General features: G+C 39.4%; 1 pseudogene across 1 annotated transcript in view; it reads right to left on the bottom strand.

The window, feature by feature from the left end:
• Window positions 1–8,713: 8,713 nt before the first annotated feature.
• LOC144650658 (guanylate-binding protein 2-like) overlaps window positions 8,714–22,453 on the bottom strand; it is a 27,915-nt pseudogene continuing 14,175 nt past the window's right edge. The window contains exons 2-10 of the transcript XR_013570158.1: window positions 15,401–15,908; window positions 14,938–15,112; window positions 14,186–14,438; window positions 13,042–13,177; window positions 12,206–12,368; window positions 11,337–11,597; window positions 10,649–10,771; window positions 9,967–10,014; window positions 8,714–9,612 (exon numbers count right to left, since the gene is read on the bottom strand). The product of XR_013570158.1 is annotated as a guanylate-binding protein 2-like (transcript). The remainder of the gene's footprint in view (window positions 9,613–9,966; window positions 10,015–10,648; window positions 10,772–11,336; window positions 11,598–12,205; window positions 12,369–13,041; window positions 13,178–14,185; window positions 14,439–14,937; window positions 15,113–15,400; window positions 15,909–22,453) is intronic.

Genomic DNA, 22,453 nt, shown 5'->3' with positions numbered 1-22,453 from the left:
ATCATTGTTTAGTTCGCATGATTTGGTCTTGACCGTGCACAAAACACAATAGCTATTTGCATTTTGATTGCTTCTTTGAAGTCTTCTGGACATCAAAACAACAAACAGTGATAACGGTGACCAGTCTAGCAAAATTATTATATTAATATTATATTTATTAAAAATAACTCCAATGGTCCTGAAATTATTTCCCATTTTTTGGTTGTTAAATTTCAACCGCGACAAATTTTTCATTTGTTATTCCACGCTGCCAAAACATTCTCAGTGACATGAGACATTAGGTGAGAAATCTGGCTGAAAATGCCAAAAACATCTCAACGGGGTAAAACATCAAACACAAACACCGCGACTATTCGCACTTCACACGCACGCAGTCATTGATATTTAAATCTTTCTGAGAAAACAAAACTTTGGTTTGACGTCTTTCTTAGCAACGGCTTGATTGACATAGACTCGCACCATTTCCACCAGGCACTGCTATGTATTCAAAGAAAAGTGCCGACTTTCTTCCCCCCCCCCCTGTTTTTTTTGGTATAAGAAATCTGGATTCTACTGTATTTTGATTCTTACAAATGTGTGAGGCAGCGAGACATGCATGTGAGGCGTGCGAGGCAAGGCAGCCAAATGCAAAAATGCCAGATGCAAAATCAAGCCAGAAAAATTATAGAATGAAAAAATTATCAAATCGTACAATTGTTTTAAAAAATTTGGGAAAAAATGTTAAAAATGATTTTTGGCAAGACTTGCCAGGGCAATGTTAAATATCATGGACACATGATTGACATGTCAAAATTTCCGAAAGGGATGAATGAACAGCTACTGAAAGTTTCAGCATTTTAGAGTAAATCCTCTTTTCAGAATGTCGAAAAAAAACTTACGGGGGGTGGCAACCCCCCCTCCCCCTTGGACGTCCGAGGGTTAAGACTACAAATGATAAATTTAAGTCTGTCTAACTGAATTCAATTTGTGTAAAGAGGCATCCATTATTCTAAGAAGAATTTGTTCAGGTTAAAAATATATACATAATATTTTAAATAAATAATTGTTCACATTTAATTAAAAAGAGCTAAGCTGTATATAATGTAATAAATTATTGTACCGTAAAAACCCACATAAAAGAACACGTTTTGGGGGTTTAGGCTGATTTATGCTTTCCGCAACATCAGCCTGAAAATGTTCTTAAGGTGTTCTAAAATTGTCTCTAAACATTAAATACTGCATAGACTACCAAAAAATGAAATGGATGAAACTAACCTTAACTAAATTAATCAAGGCAGGAAAAGCTTAGTACTGTACCCTGGTTGGTTATTCTAGTCTAACTAGCAGCCAATTTTTTTTTTTTATATAAAGAACAGTTTTCATTTTTCAGGCTGAATGTGTTCTTGTGTATATGGTACATTTTGGCAAAATTTCAGCCTGAGTGTTCTTAATCCACTTGTTCTTTTATGCGGGTTTCACTGTAGCGATTGAGCTGATGATTAAAGATGTGAGTGACTCACCTTTACAGGTGCTGAGTCAGGTAAATGTAAGATGTCAACAGCAGTCACCAGGCCCCTGAGTTGTTTAAAACGGATGAATGATGCTATCCACCTGACAAATCACTATCCAGTGGATAGAGTAGTTGGTCTTGTGAACATTTATCTGCTGGATAGTGATTTATCTGGTAGATAGCATTATCCACCCTGGACACTGGGCCAGTTAGTTACACGTGGAAGCTGATGGATTGGAAGTCAAGTGAACTGCGGAGAACAAAATAAAAACACATTGATAAACACTCAGTGTAGTGAAGACAGCATTGCTTTGCAGCTGAGATATTGCAGCTGATAAATAACAAGTCTGAACAAAAACAAAAACATCCTGAAAACATTGATTTATAATACAGAAAGTACGGACGGGTACACAAACATGACTGTTACAAAAAAGTCAGCTTGTTGAAAGGTTTGTCCTCAGACAGTTTGATATGTACCATCAATCCCCAAGAAAAATACCCCGAAGCACATGGGATGTTTATCTGCAGTAGTGGTGGGCGGGGAAGGGGGTGTAGGAAGAGATTTTACTGATATAATTTAACAGCTGTACAATCTTAACTGCCGCTGAGCATGGTTTGGTACATAATACTATTTTGTCTACAGTACATCTATCTAGTCTCGCAGATATGGACTGAACCTCTCAGTCCCCAGTTCACCCAGGTAATCTTTTTCGATATGTTTGATTAGGTGACATCTCTTTTTCACCTTACTCTACATATTTTATATTTGTACTCATTGCCAATGCTTATATTAAAAGTGCCATGTTTTCAAAAAAATTTAAATGTTGATTAAGCATTTTTACTTGTAAATTCTCTTTTTTACAGTTTAGTGTTTTTTAGCTATAAATTGTTTTTTAAGAGTTTTAAAAATATTATTTATTCTCAGTTGTGACATATTTTATAAAATTATTTGTATTTTTTATGTCCCAGGCCCCTACGGATACCAGCCTCGTTGCTGAATGGGCAACCCTCTGGTTAAATAAAGTTTCTTACTCCTACTCTATGTTATGATGGAAAGTTCCCTTGGGGAGGGGGGGGGGAGTACTCATATATGTTTTGCATAGGTATGTGCCACCCAGGTCTCCAAATTAGCACCTTGTTTTAGAAAGAATTTACATTTAAAATGATACCCTGTTCTAGAAATAGGTTAATTTTTTAAGAGACAGTGTCACCATGATTAAGTGCTACTTGAAAATGCACTGAAGGTGTTGATATTATTTAATTGGAAATCCACTAACAGCTAAACTGCACTGTACTAGTCAAAAAAATTGTTACAAATTGGTTTGGCTATGGACTGATAGGAAAGTAGTGGCCTAAAACTTCAAAAAATCTGCCAACGTTTTCAAGTTTGCAGTGTTACTTCGGAGAAAATTACTCAAATATCATTGATTACGTTTATTCACACCTTGGGAAATTAATAGATAAGATTATGTTGTTCTTCAAAGGTTATTTTAGTGATCACTGAGTGCACCCTCATTATTCTGTCCCAGTTCACACAAAAACTTAGAAGACTTCTCGTGATACTGTCCCTTTAATACCCGTTCTGGCTGTTGATAATTTAAAACTTCCATGCATGTGAAATAATCATATCCCCTTCTAGGAATGGTCTCTAAAATGGATTGCCCCCTGCAAGAACAGGAGCCCCAAAATCACTACCCCATTGGGCAGTGCATCCCCCTTTACATGTAGGTATTCTGGGCTAGAATTCCCCCTTCCCCTCCTTCCCCGGGAAAGTTCTTTGTGGTGTGGGAAAGAGAGAGCGTGTAGTTAGGAATTTCACCATGAGTGTGAGAGATCAACAACAGCAATTGAACATACAAAAGGGGGCAAATGTGTTACAAAAGTAATACCCTAATATGCCTGTGTTAGATGCCCCGAAATTGCCCGTGGATCAAGGAAGGCAGCTGATACCTGCACATTATATTCCAACTCAAATGTAGGAGCATAATGTGTCAACCCCTAATATTTATAACTACCGTATTTACTCGACTAAGCGCCGCTCGGGCTGAATAAGCGCCGCCCTCAAATAAGCGCCGCATTTAGGATAAAAAAGTTAATAAGCGCCGCCCTCGAATAAGGGCCGCAGTCCCGTTGCGGCGCTTACTCCAGAAATTCCGTTTAACCAAAAACAGCACTACAAAGCAGCTCTAAAACAAACAGACACATTTCTTTCCATCAAAAGCGATGTTTTGCAGTTCAAAGTGATTGTTTTACAGCTCGCCCATTAGTTTTCTATCCAACATTCTTACAGTATGTTGTTCTCTAAATGTTGCAAAGGACGCCAACTTTGCTAGGATCAGGACAGCTAGCGCCACTTCTCTCTTGAGCAAGAGACGAATACTGACAATCAAAAGACGGTATTTTCAATTTCTGTAAAAGATTAGATTCTTTGTGAGTCCAAATTTCAAATAAGCGCCACCCTCAAATATGCGCCGCCCTCGAATAAGCGCCGCACTTGATGGGTGAAAAATTATATAAGCGCCGCGGCGCTTATTCGAGTAAATACGGTACTCACGTCTCGTGACGATGGAGCAGGGGGGGGAAGCAACTTCCCATACATTCTCTTATATGAAATCTGAGCGATGCTCTCACAACTTGCAAAGCAATCATCGGGGCGGTAGTCAGCGGATGTCTCTAAGGCGCATGAGCAGCTCCTTTCTTTGTGAACTTGCCAAAACAAAAACATGGGACCAGTGAGAGAGTTCGATTTTTTTTATATATGTAGTAATAAAAAAGACTTTCTAAGTTTTGACTTTAAAGCAGCGAAAATTTCTCCGATAAGGTTCTTGGTGTCAATATGTGGTGTTTGTTATGAAATAAAACCATCACGGGAATGGTAATGAAAACGTGGCGATCGAATATTCCCACGCTGGTCGGAGCTATTGTTCTTGCTCTATTGTTTGAGGTTGTTTGTTGACTTGGTCTTTCTTTGTTTTACTTCATTTACAATCCCCATGTGGGCCAGTTGAAAATCGTGGTACAAACATGTCAAACATTTGCATTTCAGCACTGAAAAGTAGCACGGCATCACAAAATTCTGCGTTCTTTAAACTACACGACGATGACGAAATTTTCGGATTTAAACACGCTGCTTTTAGATTTTTAGTTAAGAGAATTGAACCCCTTTATAATAAGTGATTCCACGACATAGCAGCTTCCATTTCGCGGGAAAAGATTGCCTGTTGCATCATCGTCCAAAAACCGCTGACTACATCGTGAATTGATCGCTTTGCAAGTTGTGAGAGCATCGCTACTCGGTCCCAGACCTCGTTTCTCCCCCCCCCCCCCCCCCCCCCCCCCTGCGATGGAGTAAAGTTGGAAGTGGTCAAAACAATAATTTATGCAGTATCATGCTTCTAGACATCTCACGTTTATACAAAATCCAGGAATACGACCCAAATAAGTGACAAAAACGTTCACAAAAATTCGATGGTACTAAAACAACGATTTACAAAGCCAAGGGGGATTACTTTGAATCCGAACACTCACAATTTCGCAAATCTTAGCAACTGATCATGAAAGCGGAAGTTTAAGCACAAGTGCGCGATCAACTTCGGTGGAGTTATTCGCTTTTGTTAACTAAATTAGCTATATCTAACGAGATTAAGATCAACTTTATGCCTACAGTAAACTTTTTGAAGCAAAATGAGGTTAAAAAGTCCATACACAACCTTGATTCACGTGTAAATCAAGTAAAAACTTCAAGTTGGTGAATGAAATCATGCATATACCTTGATCGTACGTTTGCACCACTCACACTGGATCAAAGAATCAGCAAACTTGATGATGGGTGACAGTGTAATCTTACATAACAAGCTTTCTTTTTTTTTCTTTTGAGGGTGACGCTACGTCCTGAGATTGCAGGCCTCTAAACACGCTAAACTGACAACGAAGCGAAAGCGCTTCCACAAACCACAGAGCGCAGAGAATGTTCGAGAGGCTCACTTCCTAATCTCGTACCCAGATCTTCTCAACCCTCGGAGAGAACATCTGGTAAAGTCGGATTTTGCTCGCATGTGACACACGACGCGACTACGCATGCTCGGCAATTTAGTAGATGAAAAGCTCACTTGGCCGCTGTAAATAGCTAATGAACTTCTTTCCCATACAAGGAAAGACAAGTAACACAATCTTGAAATAGAGTTGAGGAAGAAAAAAAGCCGCCAGTCGTGTTTTTGCTGATAAATTAAAACACTCAAACCAGCCTTCAACGGTGGGGAAAAGCGCGCGCTTTTTTCGACGCGTACAAGGTAGCTGTACGCGTCAAGTACGCGTCAGATTTGCAAAGTTTTTCGCCCATCTTTTTACCCACGACATGGATAGTAACCAGTCTCTTTACTATCCATGCCCACGAATATCGTCATTTTAAAACATTTTGTTCTTGCAAGCTTGAACTACAAACTGTATCTATAGCTTAATCGCATTAGTAACGTTCAAAACACGATGCGTTTGTAGAAAAGCCTTTAAAACCAAATATTTTCCTACTAGCTAACGCACGGTGCGCGCGTGCGAAACAAAGTTTGCATCATCCGCGCGCAAATGCTGAAGCTGTTCATCAACCAATCAGATTGGCGAATTGAACGCACTTGACCAGATTTGTACTACCGTGGTAAGTAGATATCTGGGTACGAGATTACTACCGTGGTAAGTAGATATCTGGGTACGAGATTAGCTCACTTCCAAATATGGTAAGCTGTCATCACGCGGAAGTGGCACGGTCTGTTTTTAGGCTTTTGTACATTATGCTTTTGTTTCCTCACTAAAATGCTCCACCTTAATGCTCCATTTTTCCCACTAAAGTGCTCGGTCACCCCCAAAAAAGTCACTAAAATGCTCGGATAATGCTCATTATACAAACTGTTTTTTAATTAATTTCAAAGTTTTTAACATGGTGTTAACTGTTAACACTTACAAAAATGTACAAGTGTTGCAAGTGACAACATATACGTATACAGGTTCATAAATACGGCCAAAAAATCATAATCCTCGAAATCATCTACGAGGCTAAGTACAGAAAGTAGTTGACTATCTCTAGAAAGCTATTTGTAGTTGAATTTCGAGTTTTAGTCTTCATTTTCTCTAAAAAAATTAATTTCTTTTAAATTTTCACGGGAAAGAAGTCATTTTTCCAGGAAAATGCCACTAAAATGCTAGAATAATGCTCAATGCTTTTGCCTCACTAAAATGCTCGAAAAAATGCTAGCATAATGTACAAAAGCCTATCTGTTTTACAAACCTTTGCCACAGCGTGTTGAAGTGAAGGGTGTTCAATTTCACTCATAAGAATTGATTAGTTGATCGCTGCATGCAATGCTTATAATTTGGTTTAAATATTTTGCAAGAGGTTTCAATATGAAGGAAATAAGTACAACTTGGCAAAAACCCTCGCTCCACCTCGCGTGATTTCATTGCTGTGGACACGGGCAAGTCACGCAATGATGGTCACGGAATTCAAGGCATGGAGATGCCGTGGGGTCTTTTTCTCGAATTTTATAAAATTTGCATTTATTGTAAAAGATAAGTAACAGGAGCATTTTGTTATGATGTTTTCACTTTTACGCAGTTTTAGTCATTTCGGGGCTGTTCTTTGGAATGGACTGCCACCTAAATTACGTAACCCATTAACCCTTACAAGGTTTACAGACCTTTACAAAGGGAATCAATGACATATTCCTTAACGGGCACTCACACGGAAAACACGTAAACCATTATTTAGATCTCTTTTTACTGATGGTTTTTTTAACCATGTGTAAATAAAGTTTTGTCTATGTCTATGTCTACGTATACCGTTAGTCCAGTCCTAGTCCAGTCCCTGAACTCTCTCTTCCGCGCGCCCTTTATAGAAAGGGCGCGCGAAAGAGAGAGTTCAGGGGCTGGACTACGTATACCGTAAGATCTTATTAATCTTATTAATCTTATTAATCGCTTATTTAATTCCATCCAAGTCATATCATTTTTTCACAGTTACTATTTTCGTCACGTGATCTTTCCAGTTATGGCGGGAGAACATGTGCCACAAATAAGAACCTTGTTTGAAACCTTGTTCGTCGCGACATGTCACGAGTCTCCCATAGCTCGGCTCCGCAGAGATTCCAACCCTCCCGATTTGATGCGTTACCTCCCGCTCTCCCGATTTTTATCAGATTCTCCCGATTTATCACGAAATTCTGAAAACAGGGGAAAAATGCTAATCTTAAGTATTTTTTTGCGATCTGAGTGTACAACAGTAAAGAAAAGCACCAAAAATTATCTGTAAAAATGCTGGAAACAATACTCGAGAGAACCTAAATTTGCAAATTTTCCTGGGGAAACATGTCCACAGACCCTTCTTGAGGCTCGCACATTCAGTGCTAAAAAATACTCCCTATTTTCCTTCAAAAAGGGTTGGAATCTCTGGGCTCGGTAGACAATCGTTTGAAGTCTTTGAAGAAAACGCCGTCGCCGTTAACATGCTGACGTGACAAGAGACAAGACCTGACACAACAATGCTTACATGTGTGAGCTTAGTTTGTGTTCTTCAGTGATTAGATGGTCGGAGAATTTATCATGTCCACCAGCCCTGAATTTATTCCTTGTTAACGATGTATATTTTAAAAGAACAGAATATTTTGCCAAGTTATTCCAGTAACATGATAATACATAGCAAGAAATGTTAACGTGAACATGATAAATAATAAACTTTTTTATGTGAACAAATAATAATTCACTCCAGTCAGTATTAAATCTGTTCAGTCTAACTTGGAAGAAATTGGTGAAATACAGGAAATCTAAGCTGGTCTTAAGCTATTCACCCCAAATACATTATTTCTCCTTGGACGTCATTGATTAAAAAAATGAAATTTAAAACTGATTTGTTGCTAAACAAAAGTTGCGTTATGTTGCAACGTGACAATCACAACAGGGTGTATGATACTGCCATGAGCCAGGTTAATCCCTGAGGTAAATCTCTGGGTTTTTTTCTTTTCCAAATCTAAGAGAAATTATAAGGTGTAGCTTTTCTCTTTCGGATATACTTTGTATTACTCCGTTTTAGCCCGGGTGTACAGTTGAACCTCTCTAATCATACGGACAGTGTCCGTGTTAGAGAGGTGTCCGTATTAAAGACGGTCTCCACTATAACGTCACTTTTATGACTGCACTGACAGCTTGAAGTGTTCAGTAACTAAAAAGAGGCCCACAAACGTCTTTTAACTCCATCTAAATTGTTTAATATGCAGCATTGGGACGTACTGTCTATCAGTAGAGTACTACATTGTACATTGCAGCTACATGTACTGCATACAAATCACTGTTTTCAAACAAAATGAACTTCAACGCAATACTGCATGTAAAAATTAGCATTAAGCACAATTTAGAAAACGCCTAAGATGAAAAAGTGTTGTTGTTTTTGTAACTACAAACTGGAAATTGTATTACGAACTCAAATATCATCGCCCGATCACCGGATTGTCCGTAAAAGAGGTCAGGTTTGAATTTGCTCCATGGGGCCGAGATTTGGTGTTCGTTTTTCCGAATAAGAGAGGGTCCGTGTTACAGAAATAATAATTTGTGCACCCTGCCTGCGAACGATGGTATCTCCAACGCTTCCTTCTTACAAGGTACCTGAAAACGTGTAAACATTACAACATGTTATAAACCAAGTTTACTGCGAACCAAAGGACCTTCTGAGCTAGATTCACACGTACTGCCAAGTTCTTTGGCCTATCTTCTCCCAGTAAGGCCTAATGAAACATTTTCAAGAACAGTAGTAGTCGTAATACCCGTACACAGCTCTACACATACTACTAAGTACATGTGTCTTTAACTGACACTCATGTAGTTTCCTCAGTATATTACATTCTCCTGAGCCTGTCTCGCAGATTATTGATGGTTGCCTCTTGTTCTTGCTGTTTTTGTCTAGCTGTCTCTATCTGAGCTTGTAGTTCTCTTTGTTGTCGTAAATTTCTTTCCCTTTCTGCTGCCGACCTTTCCCTCGCTGCTAACATGGCGGCTTCTGTCTGCTCTCTTTGTGTTCGCATTTGTTTTTCGATCATGCGTTTAAGCTCTCTTTCTTCTTCAATGTGCTTCTCTTCCAACTGGGCAATCTGAGAGAAAAAAATCATGATTTAAAGGACAAGCTGCTTTTTCGGTTCTTTCGACATGAGAAATTCTGGTGATCTCCGCTTCTTGCCAGTAAATAACCACAAAGGCCCGAATAAGTGGTGCTAAAATTTAAACTTATCATAAGCGTAATAAAACGCGCTATTTTTTTAAGGGACTCTGTAAACAACTAGTTGTCCCTCTTCAACAACTAACTAACGTTTTGAAAAATAGCTTTAGCTACAGTGGTACAGCTCTTTGGAAAACCCTACTACGGCTTAGAAAACAAAAAATCACTCAATATATTAAGGAGATTAACAGTGTGTGTTAAGGGATTTCTTTAAATTAACAATACTTACCTTGTCTTCGATATCCTTTCTACTTTCCACCAAATGTTCGTTTTCAAGCTAGAAAAAAAATAACGCCAAGAGATATTCAGATTTAGAAGTGACAAAAAGTGCTTCGGCTTAAAATTCTACCTAAATATAAAGGCCAGTAATACAGCTTGCTAATCAACTTGTCTAAAGGTGAACAACGAAATTCTTCCAAATTTCAGATTTGTAATTGTTTTATCGATACTAATAAACACTCCGCATTGATGCTTCCTTAAATTGCACTGCACTGCGCTGTACTGTACTGTGCCGTGCCGTGCCTTGTGCATGCTGGACTGTGCTGTTCTGTAATCCAGCTAAAATCAGCACAAACCGGGAGCCGATGGAGTCAAAACAACAGACCTTGATCTCTAAGAAATAAAAACTTACAGCAAAGGAATCATTACTTATTCTTTCTCAGCGAGTGAACACTGTACCTCGCATACCTCAAGAGCACTCATGAAAAAAACTCGAATGAAAAACACTGAAAAATATTTGCGATTTGCTCTGTCCAGTTAGAAAAGACCTGTTACTTTGCAAGCATCTTTATTGATTGAGATTGAAGAAAGCGGAAATTTCTGACCTTCTTGCGCTTTGCTCCTTGCTTTTTTACTAAACAGCATATTTCTACTTCACTACTGAAAAAAAAAATAACAATATTTAAACTTACTCGCATTTTTTCTGTCTCTTCAGCCTCAGCTTCTCTCGCTGCTCTCTCGGAGGCGATTTGCTCGAAATACAACTTCCTTGTCTTGAGTTGAGCCAGATGTTCTTTCATCTCTTCAAAGTGTTGCTAATGTTTGAAAGAAACCAACTTCAATTTTATCACACAACTAAATAAGAATTATTCTGAGCAGTGTTATAAACAGTTTGGAAAGACAGCTGACTTACGCTGGTTTTGTTCTTGTTGCCAATTTATTTTTAATAAAGAACTTTTTAAAACAACTGCGTGTTCGCCAGCTAGTAGAAGAATCTCTGTGGGCTGACATAAGCTGCTCTTTCTTCTTGTGCTTTTACTATTGTTTATAATTATTTATGTAGCGGTGATTCTTAATTCGGACAGCAAAACGGTTGCGGATCTAGGGAAGGGTTCTGGAGGGCCAGGGGCCAATACTTATTTTTGGTAAACGACATGTTTTTTTGGACTCCCCCTGTTTAAATATTTTGGGTGTACATACACAAAAAAGCTCCCTCGCCCGCCCTCCAGTTAAAGCTCTGAACATGCCACTGCATCCGTTGCCTATGCGTGTGCTTTTACTTGTTTCTTGTTTTTTATTTCGCTTATGCTCAGTAAAAACCAGCCTTCTGTACCTAGTAGTATTATTCTTGCATCAATCAATCAAAAACACTGTCCGTACCAGTTCGTAGATGTATGCTAAGTTGGAACACAAACTCTTGGCTCCAGGAGCCTGTTGCCTGAAGTCACAGTCAAGTTTGTCATAAACTGATCTCAAACGCTCTTCCAAAACTAAGAACTCGGTGTTATCAGCATCTTGTAGGTCCCTGAGTACAGGCTCTAACCACACCACGCGTAAAGTTTTCATGAGATCACTACACTGCTCCTCGGTCAGATTGTTATTCTCTCTTAACAACGCACTCTCTTCCTCGTCTGCGAAGTTCTGACAAACAAACAAACAAAGAAATCAGAACTGACATGTTTCGATGCAGTCCCGAAGTCATGATAAAAAACAGTGGCAATCCAATTTTTGGAACTTCAAAAGAAACGCAAAAACTAGCTAAAGGAACCGGGAATTCACAAATCGGGTGATGTATAAAGTTGCAGAGGGACTGATGACTAAAGCAATCCCCGCGGCAGAAACGACTTTTGGTTCGAGAGTTTTCGGAAGCTACGGTTCGAAAAAATGCTGGACTCCGGACCGAACGGTCAGGGTTCCAGCCCTGGCCGGGGTAACTGTGTTGTGTTCTTGGGCACGACACTTTACTCTCATAGTACCTCTCTCCACCCAGGTGTATAAATGGGTGCCGGCGACATAATGCTGAGGGTAACCCTGTGATGGACTAACATGCCATCCAGGGGGGAGGAGAAATATTCCTAACCACTTAATTCCAACAGTTCCACTTGGCTCGAGGCTTACCTTACCTAAGGTTCGAAAAAACAGGGGTTAGAGTAATCGGGGGTCTATCAAAAGCTTATGTTTCTCTTAAACTCCAATACCTTAGCCAAGTTTTTACCGGACATTAACTAACATTTACTGATTTAATTTACCCCTAATTCCTCCATGTAAAGCCACCGAGCTGTCACTGAGGTTTCTTCCGTTTCACTTTCAAAAAACGTCAAAGCTTCAAGCAAATGATCCTCGTGAGAACTACGAATCTTTCTATCATCACAAGGAAGGCGAATCCTTTCCCTGAATTCCTTCATTCCTCCTCTGAAAAGTAAAACAAGTCATAAGAAATATTACTTTAATTTATTTGCTATTGGTCGAGCTACGACAGAATAGGCTAGTTTCGAAGTACGATCTACTGATCCTAAACAAAGGAGTAAAGTCGAGGTTAAGGAGAATAAAACAAAAGAAAATTTAAATTATTCCCCTGAACCTCGACTTTATTCCTTTGTTTGTGATCAGTGGAGCGTAATTCGAAACTAGCCTATTATGAAGATGTATGGCCCTCCCCATGAATTCCCCTTGAATAGCTGATGACCCTCCCCTCTGACACCCCAGCCCTCCCCACCCAAGAAAAAACGTACCTTCCCTGAAGCGTTTGTAAGCGTTTTCACTGCGCTGCATTGCGTTGAGTTGACCCAGGGATAAGGGGTACTCACCCGATAGTGGCCTATACCGGGATGCTCTTCCCGAAAAGGGCACCAGTTGTTGGTATACAAAAGGGAAGATATTTCACGAGTTGAAGTATACAAGGGCAAACTGTAATCTAGGTATGTAAAATGGCATTGTAAAATATCTCCAAGAGGCCCAGCAAACGGTCAATTCGTCTATTTTAAGGGGTGATTCAAATGAAATGTTTCCGAGTATGTTAACATGAAAGCTAACTGCAAAGCTATTAATTTGGACTCCCAATGCTTGAGGGTGGTGCAGTACTTACTCATAAACAGCTTTAGCATCGTTCAGAGCCTGAGTGCATTTTGTTTTTGTAAACACGTCCCATGCACTCTGAACAACAGGCACTGCCCCAGGAGAGTTAACAGCTTTTATATATTCCTCTACCAGGGTTGCTAATGCTGAAAATAAATCAAACATCATAAAAATACTTAACACATTATTTTTATTGTGTATGAGCGATTCATGCAAGGAGGAGCTTCAGTTTGTTTAACTGAATTGCGTGTTCGATGCGCGAGGGTGTTAAGTGCGGGCGCGCGACGCACGAGTATAGCACCGAGAAGATTGTGTGCCAGGCACTTTGCCTCGTTCTAACTAATCCCTGCAGGGTGAGAAAATAAAATCCCTTACGCTTACGTCTTCCACAATTTGAGCAAACGTACCCTTAACCCTTAATATGCTGAAATTACTCCAAAAAACGCGTTTTTTTAACCGTTAATCGATTTTCTTGGCTCTACGGTCCTAAGTTTCTCTAAACTTTGCTAGAATGCACTTTCTGACACTGCATTAAGTTTTTGATGACATTTCCATGTAAAAATGTACAACTTTTTTTTTTTGGCTGAACCGTTCTATAAGTTGCACATCACAAACATCTGCTGACGTGTAAATTGGTCACGCCGTAAGTGGTTGAATGGCCATTCCTCCAAATCCCGGAATAATCCGGACTTAGCATAATAAGGGTTAAACTCCTCAGCCAATCCCAGAAAGGGCAATTAAAACAAAGAATAATCGTTAGAGCAGACTTTTACCAGACTCGAAAGACATAAAAAAGACTGAATCCATATCAAACAAGTCTGTGCTTTTTAACTGAGTTGTTAGTTATCGTATGGTCATTTCCAAACCCGAAATCCGCCCTTTGAATGTAGTAATATTTGTATCTGTGTCGCTGAAGTGCCAAGTTTTATAAGCGTAGCCCAGATCTTTTAAATGTTTCATGGACAAAAAATCTTTCATGGACCGGATACCCAAATCCAAGAGGTTTTCTTTCTTTTTTTTCTCACAAATTCTTTTCGCCGTTGCGGCTCAACAGAAATGTAATCTAAAATAGAAATTTAAAGAGAAAACCTCTAAACCAGGGTATTTTACAGAGAGAATTTGTATAGATAATCTAGAAATCTGTTTTATCCAACCTTCTCCAGTCACGACTCCTTGTCCACCAAAACTCCGTTTAGGACTCAGCTTAGTATGCAACATCTGTTTAAAATCTTCAACTCCTTTCAGGAAAGAGGAGTTTATCTCCCCCTGCCTCCCCTCCTCAGTTAAGTTTTGTATGACTTCCGCAACTGATGATGGCGGAGAGAGGGGAAAGGCGTCGAAGTCTGGAAAAAACTTGAGGATGTTGTTGTCGACTTTTTGCGATTTGTCACTTGGCTTTGAAAACCTGTTTGAGACAAAAAGGGAATTTAATCGTTTTATTTTCATGCGATGCCCACAGTACAGAACCTCGCACTTCTGAGATCAAATACAGTTGCATGGTTCAACAATTAACAGAGGAAAGCAAATTTCCCGCTTCAAGAGCTAGCTGAGTCCGCGGCTATCGACATCAACGTTGCAACAGGACCTATCATCATTACGTCATGCTGTGCGTGACCATTTTACTCCGAATAACTTACGACTACTCAGAATTACGGATGAGCTACTCCGAATTACTTACGATTCCTCAGAGTAACTTACGAATTACTCCGAACTACTTGCAAAATACTCCGAGTTTTTTACGAATACCCCGAAGTACTTCGAATTGCTTACGCACAACTTCAAATGTTGATTGAATAGTAAGAATCATTAAACTTTTCGAGTGCTTTAATGATCGATGATTAAAACTAAAACAGCAATTTGACTAGCACTGAGAAGCAAAATGCGTTGTACATGTTAGATCTTTCATATAGTTAATTACCTTTTCAAGGAAATATTTCTTGAGGTTTTCCACGCCCTTGGGCAGACTTAAGACCACATCTCTCAGCAGCCACACAAAAGAAGGAAACACTTTTCGTGAATTCTCGTCGTCTAAAGGTTGTCCTGCGATCACTTGGATTCGTTGGGAAATCTTGATGATGTGACTAGGACAAGTTAAGGAATTTAAACTATTATTTGATCATATATACATATTTCCTAGTAACAATAATGAATAGGCTTTCTCCAAAACGTAAGGTAAAAATCGTCTTAAGTCGCTTCGACGTTCAGGGCACTTTGCTAAAAAAAGCCAAGGCTTCTCTACGCGTACTAGATATCCTCCGGAAAAAAAGGAGCCTGAGAAATCATCCAGGGCTTTATTAAAATATTATAGTAACATCACAGAACGTTTATAAACAAAAATTAATATTAATACTTCAATAAGTTTAGGATACTCAAGCCCTTCCAAATCTGTTCTCGTGGGCACACCAACAGAATTGTAGATCAACACAGAACTGAGAAGAACGCTCAGAGTAAAGATGGCGTGATCATTCATGCCTTCAGCCCCAACAGCGTCAGTTCCTTCAGAATCCAATAACACCACAGTGAACTCTCGGCCATGATCATCCGTGTATTTCTCTGGGACCACCCACATCCATATCCCCATGGTCTCGGGGTCAAACGAATGCCCCAGGGGAAACACATCCCCTTGGTCAAAGGCTCTCCTTAGGATGTACGATTTGCCCCTTCTGCATGGCCCAGCAATTGACACCACGCACACTGGTCCCTGGATGGCCCTTAGTTCCGTAGTGCCGTGTTCACCAGCTGAACTCCCGTGCGAGGCTGGCTTTCGTCACGTTGGAACATCCCGGATGTCTCATCCCAGCTGCAGTTGTTTGGTATGCACATTGGAATAGCCGCCATGTTTTTCTTTGACCTTTATTGACGAGGATTTCTGAGAAACTAATGCACCTATCAATGTTAAGCCAGAGAAAGAGTTGAAGTCGGGCATAGAAGGGGGATTTGACAGCAGTTATCTGCCCGTGGCAGTTAAAAAGTTAAAAAGTAAATTGAACGTTAACTGTATTATCAAATTTCAGAACATAAAGAGCGAAGTACCGATCTGGTCATATTTTTCAATCTGCAAAAATGCTGGTCCAATGTCAGTAGCTCTTTCCGGTTCAAGAATGGGCCGGCCCCGTGTGTAAACACCTAGACTGGGCCGGTTTGGGACAGGCTGCAGTCATTTTTGCTATGTTCATACGGGACTGGTGTCAAGTCGATCCAGTCCGAGAGTAGTCTGCGTGACAAGCCCAAACAACGTCTGCGAAGGAGAATAGTTCGAGAGTGCTTCTTGTGTTATGTACATGGTCAGCGATTTGCTCCGGTTGATATCGTACCAGACCGGTAGCCTGCGAGCAGGCCCACGTTTGAGAATACACGCGCGAGTGACGAAGGCGCGAGAACGACTTCACAACCTTCGCCAACTCGTTCTCGCGGCTTCGTCACTCATGTGTGTATTCCCAAATGTGAGCTTCCTTTCTGGACTAAGACGTTCACCAAAAGGAACGGTCCCAACTAAACAGACTTGCTCCCATCTAGTCTCGATGCGAAGTCATTTAGTGCCGTTAAACATGATCATATGCACGCGTTATATTACGCACTAAAGTTAGTAAATGGAAAACGCCATGAAAGTTATCGCGGGCTTTATATATATAAGGAATACACTTGCAAATTTCCTACATAGTCATACATAATCTGCATAGAATGTTTTAGTTATCTCATTTTTCTGACTATGCTTTCAATTTCAAAATCAATTGTAAAATAGCTTGCGCGCGTTTTCTTTTTACATTGCTACGATGATCAATAAATCAGCTCGCGGTTTTCCAGACAAGAGATACAAACGTGATGGCAGATAGTAGTGATTGTATGGACAACCACGTCAAATAATTTTCTTGGGAATTTCTTACCAAGACTATAAGGAATGCTCTAATAGGAAGGGGACATTCGCGTTCTCCGCACATTCTTTGAGTAAAGCTTGGTCAAGCTTCCAGAAGACTCAATACAATTGCACATATAGCTTAAGAAGTAACTTATCAACATCTGAGCAATTGCTTTCAAAACTTTATTTTCATGTAACGTAACTCAAATATAATTGTATCGTTAATGGAATCTCGTGTTAATGCTAATTAATAACAGTATCTGAAACACAAGATGTCACTGTACATTTATCCATATTTATTTACCATGGAACGTTACAATTTATATACAGTATATTTAAGCAAAATACAATACAAACACTAAAATAGACAATGTCTCTAGCTATACACCACTACAAATTACCTGAGGTCAAGTTCTTCATACAACCCTCCGTTAAATGTATCTTTAATATTTTTGTACAACTAAATGATTTACATATTTACCTGAAAAAATTCTTTACCGTCTCTGCCGAAAAATTATTCAAAGAATGCTACGAATTCGTTTGTAGAGACGCAGATTTAGTGTCTTTGACGGTTTCTTCGTTTGATCAAGTTTTACTTCAAACCAAAATTTCAGACAGAAAACAAACCAGCTGCTGTTGCGCGGTACAGGACACGCCACTGACTGTTAGCAAAACTGGAACCATTCTACTCCGTGATGAGATTGTTGATTCTCCTTACTGTTTTCTTACATGTTCTATAACTCTCCTTGGGAGAATTCGGTTTTTAGTCAACACGTCTTTCTTGAGATGATCAGCTTGTTCATTCTCATAACCTGCCTGATTGAATTTGTTATAAAAATGTTAGAAGATACAAGCCTATCAGTGCTGAGGATTTACAGGTTACAGCGAATTTAGCCTGTGTACAGCCGTCCCGCTCAAAAAAAAATCCCCGATTTTTTTAGGGTAGCGGGACGGCTGTACACAGGCTACAGCGAATTTTAACACGATTTATCTGACTGCGGTAAAACAACACTAGAAATATCAAATGTCTCTGCACGCGAAACAAAAATACTATTAACCTTGCGCAGCCGGTTCATAATCTGGCCGGCATTTCGTTTTGTCGGCAAATCGTTCCAGACCCACGCGGCCCAGCTCCTTGGTCACGGTCACGCAAGATTTGATGTTTACTAGTGATCACTCGTTTAACATGAACACTCTGCTCTCTGTTTAGAGTGAAAAGTATATTTTTTGTGTTATTCGAGTGTTCTACCAGAAGAGAGGACTGAATAATCACATATCATTATTATTATTTTCATTAAAGACCGCTTAGACATGTACAAGCTATTTAAAACTACCACTACGTTAGACCCATGCCACGTGATCGCTCGCCTGTAGCTATAAATAATCATTCACTATTTTTTAAAAATATTTACGAATACTCTGCGCTCTGTTTGTGTGAAATATTTATTTCTGTGTTATTCAAGCGTTTGGCTCGGAGCGAGTACAAGTCGTACAATTTACCCGGAACGTGTTGAATATTGCAAAACAACGACTTGTTTTCTGGATATTCCAAGTTTTGTTTTGAGTTTATTTTGGGAATCGAAACGAAAATTGCAAGCTCAGCAAGAATGTGTCAAGGTACGGGATACACGTCATCGTGCCAGGGGAAATTACCTGCTGAATCGCGCAGTCAGGTATGCTCTATTTATACTTGCAAAAGCTCGTGGGACGACGCTAAACGGAGAAATACAACGGGATGGCCTTAGTCTACTCTTTATTTTGGCGAGAAATGGACTTCTTTTTAATGTCATTCATGAACTGGTTTGGGTTTATTTTATTGTACATTCGGAACAAAATAAATGTTTGCATGCGTAAGCAGGACTTTATCCGGCCAGGCATGTGGTTTTAAAAAAGCAAGAGATGACGCGGTGAAGGAATTCATGTCACGCACACTCCGTGACTCACGCAAACACGACTTGTATGTTTCTCATGTGACTGCTTTTCTAAAAAATTTTTTGCTGTGTGGCGCCGTGCCTTTCTAGCCAAAGAACTGAAGGAGGTGATCAAACATTAACCGCACGGTTATAAACTGCTTGAAGTTACTTGTTTACAGTTCAAACACATGTGCATCCTCCATACTCTTAAACGGCATGTCGTTTCCTGCAATCTGTTCTACTGAGTTTTCAATGATACACTACCTTGGGATTTTCGCTTCGGGTGAGCAAACAGTCTCCAAGATATTTCCCCCAGTCTCGTTAAACGTTGAATGTGAAGTCTTACGTTTCTTTTCCTTTTCAGCTGTTTCAAGCCTTCATGCTCACAGACCCGGAGTGTGTGTGTTGGTGTGTGTGGAGGAGAAAAGGGACGAAATTGCAAAATCACTTTACGTGGTTTTCACCCCTTTTTTAAAAAAAAAAAATAAATAAAATAAATAAAAACCCTTTTAACTTTCTCCAGTCCCAATCTCTAAGGATGGGGAACCTCAAAGTCATGAAAGTGCGAAAAAACTTGGTTAATTTTCATCGAGTAACACCCTAACATTGCTTCAGTAGCACGAGACAGACATCCATGCCGTGTCAGTTGAACGAGTTTGAATTGAAAGATGAAGAAATAACTAACAGTTTAACAAGAAAGTGGTCAGTTGATTACCTTTGAGAACGAATACGTGGACGGAATTTCTAAATGAATCTTGGCGAGAAGTAATTTCTACCTGTTCAGTAAATATACAGTAAAGATTATTGGAGTTCAATAGTAATCAGGTCACTCAGGTTACGGATCCAACACATGACACATCCAGGGACACATCTCCTCGGGTTTTTGTGACAAAGAATCTGACTCTGCTTGGGATTTGACCTCTCACTCATCAGCAAATGAAATATTTGGCTCGTGGTAATAATACGGCCCACCATGTTTTAATTCAGCCTCTGTCCGCAGTCGATAGCCACCCCTCTCATCACCCTTGGCCTATCAAGAGACACGAAAAGCGGGAAGTAAAATATGACAGTTAACTGTATGAAAAAAGCATAAATAATATTAGTAACTGAAAAAAGCATACACCAAGATATATTTTTTAGCTAATCATTCCTGCTCGGGATCTCAAAAGACTTTAAATGACCACATGTAATCTATAGGCACAATAGTGTGGCTTGATCCAAATAAGAGAAGTGATCAACCTATTTGTGCCTACTATTTTGTTACTATTATCACCTAAATCCAAAGTCCTGTTTTGAATGTATTTTTAATTCTAAGCTTTAATACCCCTAAGAAAGTTTGCAGCATAGAATTGGACTATTTTGTAGAGAGCTCTAAGACCCTACTCAGTGTTTAGCTCAACCCTTGCCAGCAGCATTTCAAGATCAATTCTTTTCCGCTTTGCGAACTATAACAAACATATTTTTCCCCAACATTTCTTTTCAGAGTAGATATTTCAAAAAAAAAGACAGGCTTTTCTGCATTTCAACAAGGCAATTTATGGCAGCCATCATTGATTCGTTTTCTCTATGTTCGCTTTTGACTATGTCTTTAACACTGCTGATCAGAAGTGTTAAGCGTTGGGAAAAGCATGCTGCATAGCACTGGATGTTCAGTGGAAAGCGTACTCTGCGGGCTGAAGTCCATGGTCGCAAGCGAGGTCGATTCTGAGACAATGCGAGAAACTAGATGTTATTCAGTGGATAGTGCATGATCAATTAGTATTCGCTTTCATGAGAGTGAGAAATTACTCCGAGAGAGATTTGGCGTATGTACGGAAAGCTTAGAAACTAATGAGCAAGAAAGCAAAATCAAGCAATTTTAAGGATCTTTAGCAATGACAGAAACCAGTCTTGTCAGAATTGAAATGAAATGTTTCTTCAATCTTTTTTTTGGTTATCAGTTTTTCCGCATATCTGAAACAAAAATTGTTGTTTTTCTAGTTACCTTAAGGTTACTTTTGTTAGCAGCACTATACTAATTTGAGCGATTTTAGTGGGTACGGTGAAAATCGCTAAATGTAGTACTCACTTAAATTTTTCACGGTGAAACTAAATGCGCGTTAGATTTAATCCCCCCCCCCCCCCCCCCCCCCCCTTCCCCTTCTCCCAAAAGAAAAACCAAATTAAATATAGTGGCTCTGTACAGCAATATGTCATCGTTAGAAGGCAACAATTTAGAAGGCTAAGAGAAAGCCGGGATCACCGCGGACATGGCGGGAAAAACGGATTTCCTTGACGAGGACCTATTTTTGGAACACTTTCACTTAACCGTGTTCTTTCTTTATACGATGGAATTGTTTGTTCAATTTCAAGTGACGTTGATCTTTTAATGAACATATATTTCCATCTCAGCTATATGTTCATGAAAAACTTGTTTACACGACATCGCTTATTATTTTCTATTTTTGGAAAATCGCTAAATTTAATATTTCTCGGGGTAGTACTTCTCAGGAAGCGAACTGATATGTGCAGAAGTGCATGACTACGTGCGGTCCTGGGGTCAGAAAATTAAAAAAAAAATCTCTTTCTGGTCTGTTACAAAGCATCACTACATTTAGGATCTTCGAGGAGGGGGGTCAATAGGAAAACGGATCGACGGATTTTGACTATATTTTGGCCCGGATTTCGGATTCAGAGCATATTTTTAAACGGATTTCGGATCCTTCAATCAAACTACAACGGATCGACGGATTTGTCATTAAATTGTGACGGATCGGCGGATTTGCATACTCCTATTCACCCCCCTCTTCGAGACACAGGCCCCGCGCTTTCCACATACCCCGGCGGTCAAGTTGTTTACAAGATTAGAGACACTGGAAGCCATTTTTGTGCGAACATGGTACAGTGGCTTTTCATTAACGTTCATCATTTTACTTCTGTCTTTTCGTGAATTATTTAGAACTACTTTTCAAATACTTAATAACACCTGTACTATTCGTATATATGGGTTTCCGTTTTCAAAAGAAATTATTTTGATGTAATAAGACTGATGTAAATGCATATTGTTGGGTTCGTGGCATTTTGTTGGTTTTCTTAACTTTACTTGTAAAGCGATCAAACTCCAGCACGCAATGAATAAAGAAGCACGGTGCACCTCAAAAATTTCTTTTCATTTTTGATATGTTTATCACAACGAAGAAATGTAAAAAGCAAACTGAAACATCAAATATCTAATTCAAGAACTATCCTCACTTTCAGAAGATTTTTCCAATCAGCACAGGACGAAGACATTTAAAAGGCGCTACAAAATATCGGCTTCCCATAAAATTTGTTTTTCCCGGAAATCTGTTTTTACGTGCAAAACATTACTCTTGTGTTATAAAAATCACACAGCTTGTAGCTTTTCAGTTCGATCAAGTGTTTTTCTCTAATGAAAGAAAACATTTTTGTGTCCTCTGTATTTAAAAGTTACGAACGAGGCATACTCCTATAACTATTAAATTTTCTTTTTGTCTCTTTTATTATTGTAGCATACACAGTTTCTACATTCTTGGTTTAGCCGCAAAACTTTACGCATTTATAGCTTTTGGAGGAAGCTCTCCCTATTGCATTGCGCTGTAGCCTAAAACAAACGTTACAATTTAAGCCACTTGAGAATTTTTCTTAAAATCAGC

The sequence above is a fragment of the Oculina patagonica genome, chromosome 4, assembly GCF_052425735.1.
Source record: "Oculina patagonica isolate OP01 chromosome 4, crgOcupat, whole genome shotgun sequence".
Lineage (NCBI taxonomy): Eukaryota > Metazoa > Cnidaria > Anthozoa > Scleractinia > Oculinidae > Oculina > Oculina patagonica.
The sequence above is the reverse complement of the archived record's forward strand: the minus strand, read 5'-3'. Positions and strand labels throughout refer to the sequence as shown.